Source organism: Lagenorhynchus albirostris, chromosome 2 (genome assembly GCF_949774975.1).
Source record: "Lagenorhynchus albirostris chromosome 2, mLagAlb1.1, whole genome shotgun sequence".
In the NCBI taxonomy this organism is placed as follows: Eukaryota; Metazoa; Chordata; class Mammalia; order Artiodactyla; family Delphinidae; genus Lagenorhynchus; species Lagenorhynchus albirostris.
In genome coordinates, this window is record NC_083096.1 from 101094530 (window position 1) to 101113317 (window position 18788).

Consider the following 18788-nt stretch of genomic DNA (forward strand, 5'->3'; position numbering starts at 1 on the left):
CTCTACTGAAAACCCTGACATGGTAGAAGTCAAAGTCACCATCTTCACAATGGTCAACAAGGCTCTGTGTGATCTATTCCCTCCCCCATTATCTCCAGATTCCTTCCTGAAAACACTTTTGGGCTCTGTTATTATCACCAAATTCCAACATCATATTTTCCAGATAACTTAAAAATTAAATGGCACAAATGAGAAGGTATGTTCCTAATGCCAAATATGTAATGAGTCGATAGTAGAGCTAAAAACAGAATTTTGCACCTTGCCCACTTCTAATACCATATTCCAACCAGCAGATATTCTGTCTTCCCAGGGGCTATAATAACCTTGTTAAAAAATAAAAATATCTGACAATGATTCATTACTTACTGTGTTCTGGGTACTTTGTATACATTTTCTTTAATCTTCACAACTCTACATGGGAGTTATAAAGGTTCTCATTCTTAGGAGGTGAGCCTGAGGCTCGGGACTGTTGGGAACCTCCTTCAGGCCACACTGAGGGGTAGAGGAGGGCTCAGGTGGACGAGGCTCCAAACCCCATCTCATTATTGCCTTATCCTCCTCCCTTTGTCAAAAGTAGGTCAAAATATGAAGAGAAGTATAAAAATTATTTTTCCAAGGTTTCTTATACAAAAGATATCAAAGGTAAACATTTTTTATGCTTTGTAATTCTATCTTCAAAATATTCTGTTCATGCTGCTGCCTTCCTCTCCTACTTTTTTCTTCTTTACCCATGCCTATGTAGGTGGCCAAGGCCTTAATACCCTGGGAGAAATGCTGCCGGTGAAGATCCTGAAACTCTAAAGAGAGTAGTGAATTTATAGGAGATGAATCAAGTTCTCCTGCCCTGGGAACAAGCCAGCCTAATCAATATATAGATCTACTTAGCTGTATGCACTAAATGTTTCTGAAATGTCTGTAAAATAAATATTTGTATACGAAAATCATATATTCCCACCGCCTTCCTTTGTGATTTTAGCAATGTGCTCCCACACACACAAAGAAAAATATTTACCCTAATATGTTACAAAAGGACCCTGGTGGAGCCAAACATGCTCTTGAAGGAACAGTCTGACTGTCAACACCACTCATGCAAGAAGTTCGTCAAACGGACAAACAATCCATATGATCATTGATACTCCTGCAAAAGCACAACTATGTCAAAACACACAATCAATTCCCGCTCGAATATTTAAACAGCTTTCCTAGGCTGTAATGCTGGATGTTTAATAAAACCCAATGGAAATAAATGAAAATACTTTCAGGGAAGTTGTTAGGCATCCTCTGCTTTGCAGTTTAGTTGCTACTGCCCCTTTCACTAGCCACATACTCCTTTACCAATCAATGAAAGTTTGCTAACCTTAATGAGTATCTAATTGATAAAAAAAAGAGATTCTATGTCTCTTACCTGATAAGAACAATTGTAGTGTCACCTGAGATAAAAGGAAGCTTCCTGTTACTTCTGTATCAGCCTGAAAACTGTAGAGCAAGACGTCAGGTATATAAATCAGAACGTGGCCTCCTGCTTTAACTACATGGATGCCATTCTGTGCAACTTGGGGAGAATCATATTTAGGAGAATCCTGCTTGCCTCCTCTACAAAAATGTGCATAGTGATATCAACCTCATAGCGTCATCCATAGAATCAGATATTAATTTACTCACATGTCTTCTCTAATTTAACCCTCATCAATCATGAGATAAGTTTTCTTTATCACAATCTGACAGATTTAGAAACTGAAACTTGAAGAGTTGAACTCACTTATTCAGTCTTAGGCAACTAATAGGATTTGAATTAAGGTCTTTCCTGATACAAGGTCTGTGCTCTCCTTTTTAGCATAGCAGTTACCTTATCGTAGGCCTTCAAATAAGTTTATACATTTAGTGACAGATTTATGGATCAGCAAGTAAGTATTTGTGCAATGGATGAGTGAATACAGTAAGTGTGCAAATGCATGTGCATGTGCACATAATGCGTGTGCAGATCCACAGCATGGTAACTTTAGTACCTGTTACAGCCAGTGGAACAGAATGAGTCCTGATTAGAAAGTTACTACCCATAACAAATTATCAAAGAACTAGAAGAAACAAAAACACCTAAACACCACTAATCCTATGCTAAAATTAGCTTCTTTTTTCTTGGGATGAATTCACGGTTCTCCTAGACAAATTTTCTTTATTGAAATAAGAGCTATGGGCTTTGGGATATTTTCATCTAATCAGACTATTCAGTGCAGAAACAAATGTGTCAGTGCTTAGCAATCATACTATTTCTGAAAAAGAAAGCCAGCGCAATCATAAATATGGGCAAACATTGTCAAATTTTCTAATATAATGTGAGAAAACACTTGTATTGTTACTAAAACATTTGAATTATTAATAGATCTGTTTTTAAGAGTGCTGACATTTTGGTTGATTTGAATGGCCCTTAATGGAGTGGGGTTTAGCATTCTGGCCAGGTTGGCAGGCCAATTTACAGATCCCAGTCCTAGACACACAAAAGCCATTATCAGTCAGGGTGGAGAATTCCCAGTGAGGGAACCCTTTTGCTGCCATCATTGGTGGCAACTGCTGTGTCCAGCCTCCTGGGCTCAGGGACCCCCTAATGAGGGAAAGGTGGAACTAAATGAAAAGAGCACCTCTCTTGAGATCAGGGGTTCTTGCTTCAAATCCCAATTTTTAATTTATTATTCCACTTAGAAAATACTTATTTTCATTAAACAGGTACTAGCCACCTTCTTAGGAGCTTTCCAAACAAAGACGGACGATCATAAACGACCCAATATCCCAGCCAGTCTTCCTTCTTCCTTGCTAAATCCTTCCCTGTGGCATGGGGTAGGGAGGGCTTTCATTTCAAAAAACCACACCAGCAAACCGCATGGAGCAGGTTCTGACCAAAGGAAGGGAGAGGTCTCTACCTTTCTGGGTCACAGACCAGTAAAGTATAAAAGTGTATTTCTCCTCATATCTTTGAATAGAGCAGTAGTAGACGGCGCAGTGAGTGGCCTGCCCATTCCCTTTGGCTCTGCACCAATGCAAGCTATTATCGGCTTCTGACTGCGAGCACCTATGACTCTGCACGGAGGGCTTTCTCTGGTTTCTAACAGAGGGCGGGGCCTGCCCGAAATGCTGAGGGAGTTCATCCCTCCCAGAGTAGCATGCCATTAGTAACAGAGAAGAATAAATACCTATCTTCCCCACCCCTTGGGTGGGATACTTCTGATGTAAGTCGCTTACAGTCTCCCAGAGTTTGGCAGAGGACTGAGCCCGGGAGTCCACTGCACACACATTAGCTTCCTTCCTTCCCTTTCCTGTCTCACACCTTCATTCCGCTATTGGCGTTTCCTGAGATCATCTCCCAGATAAACTAATTATACTTAAATCCTTGTCTCGGGGTCTGTTTCTGGGGGACCCAACCTAAGACAGAGACTAAAGGACTTGTGTGAAAACATACTGAGTGTGCACAGGGCACGGCCCCTCATCCCCAGCAGTGCTGTTCGTGTTGGTGCACTGTGAAAACTACCTGCAAGTCCTCCCACCTCTACACCCCAATTCTGTGATCAGGGAGAAATTTGGGGAGCCGTCTTACCCCACACACACATGCATAGTTGATGCTTGAACAATGCGGGTTTGAACTACACAGGTCCACTTATCCATGCTTTTATTTTTTCAATAGTAAATACTACAGTACTACACGATCTGAGGTTGGTTGAATCCCCGGATGTGGAACCATTGGTGTTGGGGGAGGACTATAAGTGATACGGGCATTTATTTTTTTGCATCTTTATTGGAGTATAATTGCTTTACAATGGTGTGTTAGTTTCTGCTTTATAACAAAGTGAATCAGTTATACATATACATATGTTCCCATATCTCTTCCCTTTTGCGTCTCCCTCCCTCCCACCCTCCCTATCCCACCCCTCCAGGCTGTTACAAAGCACCGAGCTGATCTCCCTGTGCTATGCGGCTGCTTCCCACTAGCTATCTACCTTACATTTTGTAGTGTATATATGTCCATGCCTCTCTCTCGCTTTGTCACAGCTTACCGTTCCCACTCCCCATATCCTCAAGTCCATTCTCTAGTAGGTTTGTGTCTTTATTCCTATCTTACCCCTAGGTTCTTCATGACATTTTTTTTTCCTTAAATTCCATATATATGTGTTAGCATACGGTATTTGTCTTTCTCTTTCTGACTTACTTCACTCTGTATGACAGACTCTAGGTCTATCCACCTCATTACAAATAGTTCAATTTTGTTTCTTTTTATGGCTGAGTAATATTCCATTGTATATATGTGCCACATCTTCTTTATCCATTCATCTGTTGATGGACACTTAGGTTGTTTCCATCTCTGGGCTACTGTAAATAGAGCTGCAATGAACATTTTGGTACATGACTCTTTTTGAATTATGGTATACGGGCATTTTTGACTAAGCGGGAGGGTAGTGCCCCTGACTCCCATGTTGTTCAAGGGTCAGCTTGTATACATATGTCCATGAGTTAATTTTCAAAGAGGCTGAGTTTCACCTGAGAAAGAAGAGATTTAGATTTGGTGCCATCCATGCCAATGAATGTAAGGAATGTAATGCAGGGGAACATAGAAAGCCAGGATCATTCTCAAGAAACAATGTCAAAGGTCTGTTAATAAGGAGAAATGGGAATCTGTACCAAAGATTAGGTACAAGGTCTTCCAAAGGACAGCTTCCTGGGAAGAGGTAGAGGGGGAGCATGTTTTCTGTAGCTCCAGTGGGCTCTAGTTGAGAGCGCATTTGGTGGACCAGCAAAAAGCCGATAGAAGGAAAAAAGCCACAACATCTAGTGGATACATGAGGCCCACATTGTGGACTTTTCCGGACCCAAGGAGAGAATACAGCGGCTCCATTATTCTGGCGAGGGTGTTGAATTTCTGGGAGAACTTGTGGGAGTAGGAAGGGAATAAGGATGGTGCTGGGAACTCACGTAGGAAAGGGCTTTAAAGGGGTGAGAGGAGAGAAGAGGGAGAATTAGTGAGCAAGAGAGCATCCACTTGGCATACCCTCAAGGCCAATGTAGGGAGTCAGAAGCCATGCAATCTCCCCACATTCATCCCCTTACTATATGGTTTGAGCGCAAGCATGTGAGCTCTTCAATAAAGAACTGATGAGAACAGTCACCAGCATGCTCTGTTCTCCTGGAAGCCAGCTGAGGCGGACACATGGAGAAGAGGATCTACCTCTGACAACCAGCCAGCCTAAGAAACAACTGCCGGCCAGAAGGAACCAGACACTCTGACAGTGTGAGAGGAAGGGCCTCACCACATGATTGACTCCAGCCTTTCCTACTCTGAGTTCCTACACTGCTCAAGGATTTCAGGAAGAGAACTTTCCTATCCAATTGCCTCTCCATCATGCCCCATCACACACATGGATATTCATTTCCATGAGTGAATTTTCAAAGAGGCTGGAGTTTCAACCAAAGGAGGCACTGTGGGGTTAGTAGCGTTGCTGTGGTTGTATATATGAGGGGTGCTGAGAAGGAAGGAGTGACGGAGAGGATAGCACAGTATCCTTCCATTCTCCCAACTGCTCTCCTCTCCACCACCAGTCTGATAGGCAGCCGTCTTGGACACAAAGGGAGGAAGACGTTAGGATGTACGGAGCTGAATGTTATAAGATTCTGAACCCAAGTTATTCTACTGTGGAGTCCAGGTGACAAAGTACAACACAGAGCAGGGCAGAAGGCCTTTCTTATCTCTTCTCTTGGGTCTCCAGCCCCATGACACCCCCCCATAATGGTGCAGCTCAGTCTCCCAAAAGGCTCTTGGTGCCATTCCCAGACAAATGCTGTGCCCAGGAAGAGTCTTTTTTCTAAGAACACTGCGAGGCTAGTAAAGCACCTTGCAAAGAACTTGACAGACTGAATCCTAAGTGAATGTATCCCAGGGTGGGCCTACATACATGATTAGTGAATCAAGTGGGAGAGGGACTGAGATTCTCAAATGAGCAACTGGGGGCTCTAAGCTAGTAAAGTTCAGGTAGTAAAATTTATGAGCCATCATTTATAAGATCTCGGTCTTCAGATTACACAAGTAGTTAGGCATCCAGATATGTGGTACATAAGCAGATGTAACAGAGCTCAGTGCTGGCTCCACATTAGTGAAGGTGATTCTGCAAAGCTCTTTTGGGAACAGATAAACTGTAGGGAACAGATGTTGCCACCTTTGAAACATTTTCTAACTTTTAGAGACCTAGGAGAATAAAATGTTTCTACCAGAGAAAAACAATTTGGGGATGGAGTAGGAAATGCTTTGGGGTGTTTTAAAAGTTACTATTAGAGAGGAAGCTTCACCAACTCTTCAGTAGGCAAAATGCATAATTCTAAGAGCAAATAGGAAAAGAAAAACTAAAGTTGCTTTGTATTGACTTCACCTGTCATTCTGGTGGTTGCTCAAACATCCGCTTAATTCCCAGAGAAGGCCTTTTGAACTATTGGACTGTGCCCTTGAGTTTGGTGTCCATCTATTGTTAGGCCTTGTGTAAATGTACCACTGAAGGAAAAACGAATAGAGGAAACAAATCACTGTGGAAGGAAAAAAAAATGTGACGGCTCACCCAGAGCCATCCTTTGGAATAAGACAGAGTTGACAACTAGCCACAATTATGCATCCTGTAAATCCTGAGGAATGAAAACCATCTCTTTCCATCAAATTGAATGCCCATGGCCATAACCACTGCCTCCCATTCATCCAGAACAGCAGTGGAAGGGGCATCACTGAAGTTCTTTTTTCTGATCTGTTTGTATCTAGAAGACTATTGGAATGACCACTGGCCCGAACTGTGAGTGCTTTCATCAAACAATTAGCCAAACAGCCAATTTAAGAATCCCTTCCCCATCAGCAACTCATCCCTCCTTCCCCGGCCAAGGAATGAATTGACTGAATAACTGGTTTGTTTACATGGATCAGTTGTTTTATGAACAAGTAGTCTTTGCCTTCAGACTTGTATCCACAAATATTAGATTATGTTTTATTCTATGAGATATAAAAAGCACAATACTAGGAATTAGGAGTCCAAGGCTCTTATCCTACTTAGTAACTGAGGAGCAGTGTGACCATTTTATGTTTTTCGGTTTCCTCATCTGCAAAATGGGCTGAGCAGTGAGTTTGGAGCTCTCCAAGGTGCTGTTGGGTCTAACATTCTCTGACGTTTGATTCTGGTAACAAAGTACAGAAATGCTTTTGGAAACTGCCACCACACGTATTTTGCACCTTCAGAGAGAGTTTTATGAGGTGTGAGGCCTTCTTATGACAAAATTTACTACTCGATAGGGCAAAGATTAGATAATGGATTCCTCAGTCATCTTTACTTTCATTTACTCTTTAAATCAAGAAAAAATTGACACATAGCAGTATATTAGTTTCAGGTGTACAACATAATGATTTGATGTAGGTATATACTGTGAAATAATCAAGGCCAAGAAAAGTTATTATGTTAAGAGTTCTGTAACATATATTTGATATAAAATTACACTCAGGAAAGTTCCTTTGTGGGGTTCTGACATGGTATAACAGAGAAAGCTGGCATTTGGGGGCTTTGACCAAGAAAGCACGCTACAGAAAAGACTAAGGTCAAGAAACTTCTGAATCCACAACTACTATGCATCACAGAGACATGAGCTGTTTGGTTCAGCATGGGTCTGTGGTGACCGCATGTTTGCTCACATTGTCTCATTAATCCTCACCAATACCTAAATAAATAATCCTTCGAGGTGGTTACCAATATTATCTCCATTTTACAGATGAGGAAGACTCAGACTAAGTGTCAAAGCCAGAGCTTAAATCCAGGCATGTCTTGACACCAAAATCTATGATTGCTGCCTCTACTCAATCCTCCAGGACACATTAAGCTGCCTTGATTTTGGAGATACAAGTCCAGACTGAGTGGTAGGAACACACATTTCCTCATAAAATCTCTTCTGGCCACATCTGATGCCAATCCGATGGCTCAAGATTACTAGGTCATGCTGAGGCTGTCAGCAGAAGTTGAGTTTAAGGGAAAAGGGGGATTACAATCAAAGAGCATGTCTTTCAGATTGATTCAAGTCCTGGGACACCCCCCTCCCTTCCTTCCAGGCAAGACTTGAAGCAGTGTGCAACTGAGTACAGAAAATATTGAAAGGGAAATATATCAGAAAAATAACTTGAAAAGGGATTCAACAAGAAGCACCTAATCTTGTATCACCAGACACCACTCCACACATCCGCGGCTCTAGTCTTCATCACAGCCATCTCTTAACTGCAGAGGCAGAAATGAGATCTGCCCACTCTGCCTCACAAGAATGCTGTAAAAGTCAATGAAAATGCATGAAAAGTGTTTAAATCGCATTGAAATTGGTTAAATGAATTCAGGGTGCTCTCTTTATATATTATTACAAATTATCTTTGGTATCATATGTAGCAGCCATTCAAGAGAGCTCTATCCCCTCTCCATGGAGAAACTTATTTCTGCCACCCACAGAGTGGTTTTTGATAAAACTGTTCTTCCTCCTGTAAAGAAAACCAGCAACTGGCTTTAAACTGTTTTCTTGGGATTATATTTGAAACGACACAACTCCAATAATTTCCCACTCCATAATATACTCCTGAGTTCTTCTTTAAACCCTCTGCATATTCTCATCTCTCTCCCAAGTGTGTGTGTGTGTGTGTGTGTGTGTGTGTGTGTGTCTGTGTGTGTTTAAAAGCCAGAGTCCTAGGACTGAGACAGAACAAATGAATGCTTCCTCAGGAGAAATGCTCAATCAGTGACATGAAGGTGATGTAAAGATCCTGAGGGGCATCCAATATTATTTAGCTTAAATCATAGCCCAGGCTTCTCCAAGGGAATAGAACCAGCTGAAACTACCATCCTCAAATTAAAAGAGAGAGAGAGAAAGAGAGAGAGAGAGAGAGAGAGAGAGCGCGAATGTTGTATTTACAACTCCCATGTTAACTCAAAAAGAGAGAGAAAGACATTTCCAGAGAGGAAATATTTTTTTTCTAGATTCATCGCGTAGGCGAATTCAGTGCTTTTCTGAAAAGCTCTGTGTAGGATGCTTTTTAACTCAATTTAGTCCCCACTTTAAATTCTGTTTCTTGGGGTAAGAGAGCTTATTTTAGAGCAGAGCCAGGTAATAGTCAGCCTCCTCGATAGTCTGAAGCTTATGAAAGTCATACTCTTGCCTTTCATCTCTCCATAAACCTGTATACTCTCCTGATTACCCCAAATTACAATGTTTGCTGCTACTTCCTTTAATCAGATTTGAGCAATTCTCTTTTGTTAAAAAAAAAATCAGATGGCATTTCCATTTCATAAGGTTTTACACTTCAAGAGGAGTGAATTCTGTTATCTTTCATTGCTCCCCATAAGAGATTTTTCTTTTAATGTTTTGAAGCCATGATTGTTGTGTATCGAGATGCTCAGTCTTGGCCCCATGGTGGTGGATTGGATTACTTTGCTGATTTCTTACCTGCAGTGTAAGACTCCCATGTAGATTAGGACATGGTTTAAGAGGAATTATCTCCTTTTTTTAATAGATCACATACTGAGTCTCAAGCTCTAAATTCAACAGAAAATCAAGCTAATTGTTCATTTCTTCCAGGATATCCCTGAAGGATAATTGACCTCTACAGAGCAGCTTCTTCATAGGAAACTAAATAATTAAGTTGGAAGAAATACATTTCTTGTTCACGATTCCAATTGTGAAGGGTTTTTTGTATGTGTGATGAGATCATAACCCTGCATGCATTTTATACAAAAGATAAAATGCACCTTTTCCCCCAGCCTATTTTTTTTTTTTTTTTTTTTTTTTTTGCGGTACGCGGGCCTCTCACTGTTGTGGCCTCTCCCGTTGCGGAGCACAGGCTCCGGACGCGCAGGCTCAGCGGCCATGGCTCATGGGCCCAGCCGCTCCGCGGCATGTGGGATCCTCCCAGACCGGGGCACGAACCCGTGTCCCCTGCATTGGCAGGCGGACTCTCAATCACTGCGCCACCAGGGAAGCCCATCCCCCAGCCTATTTTGAACTAGTTATTTTAAGCAGGACACACATTCAAATTACTGTTAGAGGTAAAAATCTTTACCTTTCAAGTTATTAAAATGAAATACTCTCAACCAAATTGAAGCTCTCCTCATCCAATAAATCAAATTCTTCTACACCCGTTGGGTTAATCCCTACATGAAAAAAAAATGACCTGGAAACATACAATATAAACAGCTTTGAAAAATTATAGGTTTGGATGTTTTCCCCAATTGGCACATGTATTCTTTATTATTTTAATCTACTATGTCTATGTGCCTCTCCTACAAATTTTAAGCAGTAACTATGATTCACACTCCCTAAATGATAAAAAAGAATGCTAACCCCAAACTCCTAACTCAGTAAGGACACAAATCAACAGCCTTGATGAAGCAGTTGTATTTCCTATGATGTTTAAAAGCATTTCAACCCAAAACATTATAAATATATAGTCTTCTCAAAATAAGAGCACACCAGAGGAGATCCTAACATAGGCCTCCGAACCCACTAGAAATTACCCTTAAATTAGAGGCCTTGATATTTCCTAGAATCAACCCCAAGTTAAGTCAATTCAGTCAATGCAATTTTAACTTAACAATTATAACCTCCAAAAGGAGCTTTACCATGATATTTCAAGGTGCTTGAGAAAAACGGAATAATGTTCGCCAGCGTGGCCTGAGGCATGGGAAATCTTCCCTAGGAGAGGACAACTTTTTTAGCTCAGTGCACATCCTCACACGCCCCCCCCCCCACCGCAAAGTCTCTAATTTGTAAATTGCTGAATCAGTTTGTGCACATTTGGAAAATTACTGCTTTCCTGCAATTTTCTGTAAAGCTATTGCTAAATTTTTCTGTTGAATGTTAGTGAAAAATTATATTTTTAAACTACCTCTGAATCCTAAAAGCCCATGGCACAGTATTCTGTTTATGTGAGCAATTTAGCTTTATTAAACAGCATGACATAGACTAAGGGAGCTAAGATAAGCTTGGACACTATGCGCTCCAGAATCATCAGCCAGAGAAGCCAATCAGTTTCCATCCTGATGACTGAAAACTGAATGGACACCTGGGAAGAAAGGGGGGCGCTGCTCCCCAGATAGATTTGACTCCCTCTTTCACCTTGGATATTATTAGAGGAATTTTTCTGACAGTGCAACTTTGAAGAACACTTTCTAGAAAGTATTTATTTCTGAACTTCTCTACTTTCGGCATTTTACCAAACCACCCATTATAGTTTGCTTTGCTCATCTTGGGCAGTATCATAGTATGATTCCCCAATAGAGTTTGACATGCTCTATTCCTAAGACAGGATTTGTTCATTCATTAAACAAATGGAATCAGGTAACCCAGCTATAACCCCAGAAGTAAGAAAGAATAGACACATTTTTAATTATTTGCTAACATACAAAGTAATGTTAGCTTTGCAGACCAAGGGAATAAAAATGGTTACTGAGATCTGTTAGTCCAACTGTGTCCTCCCGACTCATCCTGACTGCAAGTATTAGAAAGGTGGATTAAAAGGAAACATGCAGAAATTCAGTGAATCATCACATAATGTGTTCTCATGTTTCACTATGAGAAGTAATATTCTTGCTAAGCAGTTTGTTCCACTTTAAATCTTTAGATACTCAGTCTTTTCTAAGGTCATTGTATGAATTTAGACACACCATTCTGGAAACTAAATTAGCCTGCATTTGCTGGGAAGTTGAATGCAGCCAGACTAATGGTAGTGCAAGTGTAATTGGTTCCCAACATGTGTCACTGTGTATACTTCTCAAGCCCTAGAAAAGATGCATTATGGGACTAATTTTTAAATGTTAATGGATATTGGACATTTGCCAGACACCCAGCTGTGCACAAAACACTGAGATGGTAAATAGCTCTTGATCTGTTTAGAAACAAATGATGATGGTTTTTAGGATTCCGCAGGACTGGCGGCATGGCAACCGACTCAGACTCGGAGACTGACCCCATTAACGACATTGAAGGGAAACGGTTTGATTTTTACCATCAAAATTAAGGAACAAGGGCACTGTGTTAAGGCTCAAATTATGTTTTATTAATATTAAGGAAAGTCTAGTCCCTCACACCTATTAACCTTACCTGTGTCAGCACAGCTCTTCGACAAGCGTTTTGGGTTTGTTTGTCTGTTTTCTATGGGATCAGGTCAAAATGAAAATGTCTTCCTCAATTAGCTTGGGTGTAAAAGCTGCACTCTGCATGACCTGCTCACCTGTGCTTGCGGAGACAGCCTTGCTCTCCCACCAGGCACCAGCCTCAGGGTTGACAGAAAGGCAACAGGTTTCCTATCACTTGATCTGTTGCAGCTATCATTTTAATTGAAAGTCAAAGAATGGAGCATTTTCTGTACATTCTTCCTCCGAAAGGTCTTACTAATTGTGTGCACTTGGTCAGTCAAGCCTACTGGCAATGACTTTTTTTTTTAGTATTGGTGATGAGCTGCTTTTGATTAAAAAGCATTAGGAGGAAGTGTCATTTTTAGCATAAACATGGGAGAGAGATGGATGCAGGACACTGCAGCCTACTGTTCCTCTGGAAAGAGACCCACAGGGTGGTGTATTCAGCATCTTAAAATGCCATCTGAGGCTATCAGCACCGTTTAAATATTTCATCAGCCAAGGAGAATATGAACATGAGCCGAGCTGGTCTGACATCATTTCTGGAGATGTGTGAGAAGCACCAGGGGAGCTCTGGTTTGTTGGCAGCTCAACAGCTAGCAATTTGTGTAGGGAGAAAGCAAGAGAAAAAGACAGAGCGAGAGCGCTGCCATTTGAATCCAGTAATCATGAAATAAGAAAATTTTGAATTTTCAAGACTTTGCGCAATGGTATTGACCTATTAAGAAATAATCGGGAGAACTCACTTTAGGATATGTTTTCACTTTTGATAACTTTGTGGAGGGAACTTATACATAGCCAGGTTTCTTGCTTACCTCTTAGGTTGTTTTGTACTCCTTAGCGGTAAGGACGTTCAAGCTGTAGTTTTGGTCCACTTGCTTCAGAGGCAACTTGTAAAAGCAGACTGATGTCTGAAAGACACAGACTCAAGCCTTGGCTCTGCCACTGAACCAAAAACAGTGATTTGAAGCAAATTACGGTGTCTCTAAACTGTTTCTTTAACTCTAAAGAGAATTATGACTAAGGTATTTAAAAGTGACTAGGGCACAATAGACACTCAGTAAGTATCAACAAGTAAAAATTTTATTATTTCATATAACAAGCAATAAAATTATGAAATTTTAATATTTTGTTCCTTATTATAAATTTCAAGCATGTATTGATGAGTGATACCCTTCTTTTATTATACGTTTCTTTGAAAAATTGTCCTTTTTGATAAAAGCTCATTGAGAGATGAAGAGTAGCAACTGATTTGTGAATTTTCTCAGATCTTTCTCTCTTCTGAATCTTATCGTTGCATCCTTAGGAGTGAGAACCTAGGACAAAGGACACAGAAAGCACTAAAAAAAGGCAGGAGTTATCTTTCAGAAAACCCAGTTTCCCCAAGTCATCAGACAATGTCTGATTTCCATACTTGCTAAAATAGAGAATTAAAAGTCTCAAAAGGAGCCTGAAATGGACCCTCTCTTTTCTTTCAAACCAAAGCTGTAATTTGAAGTGTCCCATAATCTGGTTTGAAAAGTTGAAACCACAGATTCAAATATTACTTCTTTTTTTAACAGCTTTTTTACACTGTAGTTCATGTCATTTAGTCATTTAAAGTATACAGTTTTAGCATATTCACAGATATGGGCAGACATCGTCACCATCAATTTTAGAACATTTTCATCACCTCAAAAAGAAATTAGCTTTCATTCTCCTAGCCCCCCAACCCCTCTGCCAGCCCTAGACAATCACTAATCTATTTTTTGTCTCTATAGATTTCCCTATCCTGTCTTTTCATATGAATGGAATCATACAATATGTGGTCTTTTGTGACTGGTTTATTTCATGTAGCATAATCTTTTCAAGGTTTGTCCATGTTGTAACATGTATCAGTACTTCATTCCTTTTTATGGCCAATAAAATAATATTCCATTTATTTTATCTGATTGTCCATTGATGGACATTTGGATTGTTTCCCCCTTTTCTCTATTATGAATAATGCTTCTATAAACATTCATGGACGACTTTTTGTACGCATATATGTTTTCATTTCTCTTGTGTATATACCTAGAAGCGGAATTGTTGGGTCATATGGTAAATGTATGTTTAATCATTTGAGGAACTGTCATACTGTTTTCCAAAGCAGCTTCACAATTTACATTCCCGCCAGCAGTATATTAGGGTTCTACAGAGACAGGTGAAGTAAAACTCTAATTGCTACCAAGTTCTTTCTTATATTGAGCAAGATATGCCTTCCTAATCCTCCCCATTGACCCTGGTCCTGTCTACACAGCAACACCAAATAGAAATATGAGTTCTTCTCTCTTCTAAAATTCAGGCCATGTACTATTTATAATTGTCAAATCTCACTCTCCCTTCCCCAAGGTTTCTCTTCTTCTGATGGATAAACTCTTGAAGTTCCCTAGGTACTCTTTATATTTACCCACATGGACTAAACAAAATGCACAACCTAAAAGTTGAGAATTATGTTTTTTCCGGTGGACTTGCTGAGGACTTAAGCCCAGAAGACGGCCTCTCAGACAGCTCTGAGAGACAGCTCTGAAGAGGTAAGGGAGGAGCCAGGATATATAGGAGTTTCTGCAACAAAAAAATCAGGTAGTCGGAGCATCAAAATATTACCGTTAATTAAAGAAAACCAGACATCTCAGGTTAATGAATTTAGTGCTTTTCTATGTATGGGAAGATGCAAAAGTCTGGACTTATTGACATCATTCCTTTGATATTCACCTTAGCTATCTAGGACCAGTATCCTGCTTTTCTCCATCCTGGATCCCCTCAGGGTGCACAGTTGGGGCAGCTGCAGTGGCCGAAGGCTTGATAACCGTAACATCCTTTGTTGACTGATATGGCAGGTGACATTTTTCATCTGCACCCATATCCTCTTTCTTATTTTACTTGCCAGAATACAAGCTCCCTCAGGATAGAGACTTTTTCTACCTTATTTAACACTTCGCCATTCTGTCCTCAGCACCGACAAAAAAGAGCTGGCCTGTAGAGTGCAAGAAATATTTGTTGAATAAATATGTTGAATGATTGTGTCCCAGTTGCCCTCCGAGAGATGTACTGCTTGTATACAGAATTGTATAATGTACTCCAGGGGAGGTTGACTAGGGTTGAGTGCAATGAGATCAGTTTTTCCCTTGTAGAAGCTTAGAAAACTAATTTCATAACCTAATGCCTCTGTATATACAACTCTACAAACTAGGAGTGAGAGACTTCCTTGCTTCAAAGTGCTCTAATGAAATCAGTACAAGAGAATTTTGTAAATATAAATACAGACTGATAACAGCCAGATTGATACAAAACCCTTCACAGTTTCTTTTATAAGTATCATGCACACTTTTCCAAGTATACTGTGGTAACTAAAGATAAATACCCATCTGGTTTAAAGAATTTTAGGAGACTCCAGTGAGGTCAGGATATCTAGCTAGACAACATGGGAGGTAGGGCAATAGACATCTCAAGTTTGCCTCTGAAATTGGACATTGTGAAGAAAGTTTATATGGGAAATATTTTATAATGCCAATATTTTATAATTCCACTCAAATTTTACCTCTACCAATATAAGAGTGGGCAATGGGTGCAATGCTTTCAAAATGCCTTCTGAGTCGAAATTCTTTATTGGTGAATTGGATTCTCTCTTTAAACCTCAGTGACCAGTGAGAATGATCTCTGCAAGGGAAATGAAGGATGTAAGAAGTCCTGATCAGAAAGGAAGAGAAAGTAAAATAAAAGCCCAACCTTGCCAGCTCTGAGCAATGGCAGGAAGGAAAGAAAGAGAGGAAGGGATGCATATGCATTTTCCTTTGCATACAATACCCCTCCCCTGCCCCACCCATCCTGAGGTCACAGCCCAAGAGGGAACGAGAATTAAAAACTTACAGTTCTAGCGGAATTTAGGAACACTGCAGCTAGTGCCTGCCTGCTTTTCCAGGCTCCGGATCTCTAGAACATCCCTAAACTTTGGGACCAAGCCAAGTCCCCATGGTTTAGGAGCAGCAGCCCATAGGCAGTCCTGGGAGGAGGCCAGACAGATGAACCAGAGGCTGAAATGAGACTGTTTAAAGCAGAGGAGACTGATATCTTGTTTATTGGCAACTCAAAGCATCCAAGAGGGAGGGGACTCATAAAGAAGACTCAGATCAATTATAGAATATAAAGACACTACATTTTCCCAGCACGGCTGTGTATGGCTTGAGCAAATGTGTGACACCACTACTAATCTATAGAGGTTATGGTGAATGGGAAAAACCATGTCAGAAGAGGGAGAAATCAGCCTGTCACTTCAACTGTCATCCTTTACCTGGAGACTTGAGTCCTGGGAGTTCTAACTTCTCTGTGTGGCTCTCCCTACTCTGTAATATTCTGCTCAGTATCTTGGTATCAAGGTCTTTGTCCCCGTGTCAGTATTAATCCAACAGATCAGGTCAATGCCCAGATCTATAGGGATCCTAAATGTCAACTGGGTGGATGGGGAGGAAGCATTCTGGGACAAAGCCAGTGCAAGTTTACTGGGGAGCCGTGTGTGAAGCAGGCCAGAGGTTTGCCTCCGAGTCCCTCCAGGAAGGCCTTGGACTTCTCATCTTTCCCTGCTTCTCAAATGGGGATTCCAGAATCTCTCCTCAGTGCCAAGTGAAGCCACACTCATAGTTTGGTGTTGAGTTTGTATTTGTAATTTTGGAAGAAAGAGTACTCAGCTTTCCGGCTAAAGAGTTTTCATCATTCTCTCCAGTATTTACAAGACTGTGTGTGTTGATACTGAATAAACAGCTGCAGGAGTGAGGGTCTAAGAGGAAAGTACATGTGGTAACTGTTTGCTTTGGAAAAACAATTTCCACTAGAAATTCATTTCCATCAATTTCATCAATTCACTTAAGCCGCCTAATCCAAATGATATGCCACATATTAAAGCAGAAATGGGAGTGATTTCAAATCTCTTCTAGTCCTTCATATTTCTGCACTAAAAAAACCAGGGCCAGAGGGCTGCAGACTTAACTCCATTGTCATAGCTCTTGCTTGGGATTCACGAGTTTATTGTGTCACTGAGCTGTATGGAAAGGGGAATAAACCCATGTTCTTCCCTTCAAGCTGCCTGTAGTCATTATGTGATCTGATGTCTCACCCAGTTGTATGCTGCACTAAGGTTGCTAACAGGAAAACAAGGGATGATTTTCTGTATGCCGCTAGATTTGGCGAATATTCTCAATCAGAAAAAAGAGCAGGGGGTATGCAGGATAGAAAGAAAATACACGATTCCATTTCCTGACAGATTGATACCCAAAGCAGGTTTCACAGATATACTAATTTTAACAAATCCATCTTTGGAAATTTTTTATTTACAGAACTCATTGCTGCCTCTTTTTAATGTAATGAGATTTCATAATGAAGTCCAAATACAATCTGGTAGAGGAAGAGGGCATGTAACACTGATTCTAATAAGCTTGGCTAAAATCAATAATGTTGTTAGTTTCCCTGAAACCCGCCTGCACTGCTTACAGAGCCATGTTCTGCCTAGAGCGCAGTATTAGTGGTTTATGTTATGTCGGGTAGATTTCCTCCATAGGGGGAAAAAGATAGAAACTTAAAGAAATTAAGAAATGTTATTAGAGCTTCCCTGGTGGCACAGTGGTTGAGAGTCCGCCTGCCGATGCAGGGGACACGGGTTCGTGCTCCGGTCTGGGAAGATTCCACATGCCGCGGAGCGGCTGCGCCCGTGAGCCATGGCCGCTGAGCCTGCACGTCCGGAGCCTGTGCTCCGCAACGGGAGAGGCCACAACAGTGAGAGGCCCGCGTACAGAAAAAAAAAAAAAAAAAAAATGTTATTAAATGTGTCTTTAGGCTTTAAATGACCACAAATTTGTTTGCTTCTCTCTTTAAACCAGTTCTTGGTTTCTGTGGAAATAGTCTGATAGCATCCGTTACTGCTCATTTCTCTGTGCCTACTTCTTTACCATTTATTTTGCTTTGCTTTCAAGGTATCACATGAGTAGGGGACTGCTTACAAGTGTATTTTGAGGAGGGCACCCAAGAGAGCCCTGAATCAGGAAACCACTGTCGATGTCTCATATCTCAGCAGTAGAGACGTTCTTTAGACATTAAAGCATTGTCTGCTTATAATGCAAACACCCATGTCAGACTTAGTGGGGCTTGAAATAGAACAGTTAAATTTTCTTTTTTTATTGAAGTATAGTAGATCTACAATATTGTGTTAGTTTTGGGTATACAGCATAGTGATTCAGTACTTTTGCTGATTATACTCCATTATAGGTTATTATAAGATAGTGGCAATGATTCCCTGTACTATACAGTATACCCTTGGTGCTTATCTATTTTATGTATAGTAGTTTGTTAATCCCATACTGCTAATTTGCCCCTCCCTACTTCCCTCTGCCCCTTGGTAACTACTTTGTTTTCTATGTCTGTGAGTCTGTCTCTGTTTTCCATAATTTTTAGATTCCACATATAAGTGATAAAGTATTTGTCTTTCTCTATCTGGCTTATTTCACTTAGCGTAATATTCTCTAGGTCCATCCACGTTGCTGCAAATGGCAGTATTTCATTTCACTGAGTAGTATTCCATTGTATATAGATGTCACATCTTCTTAATTCAATTGT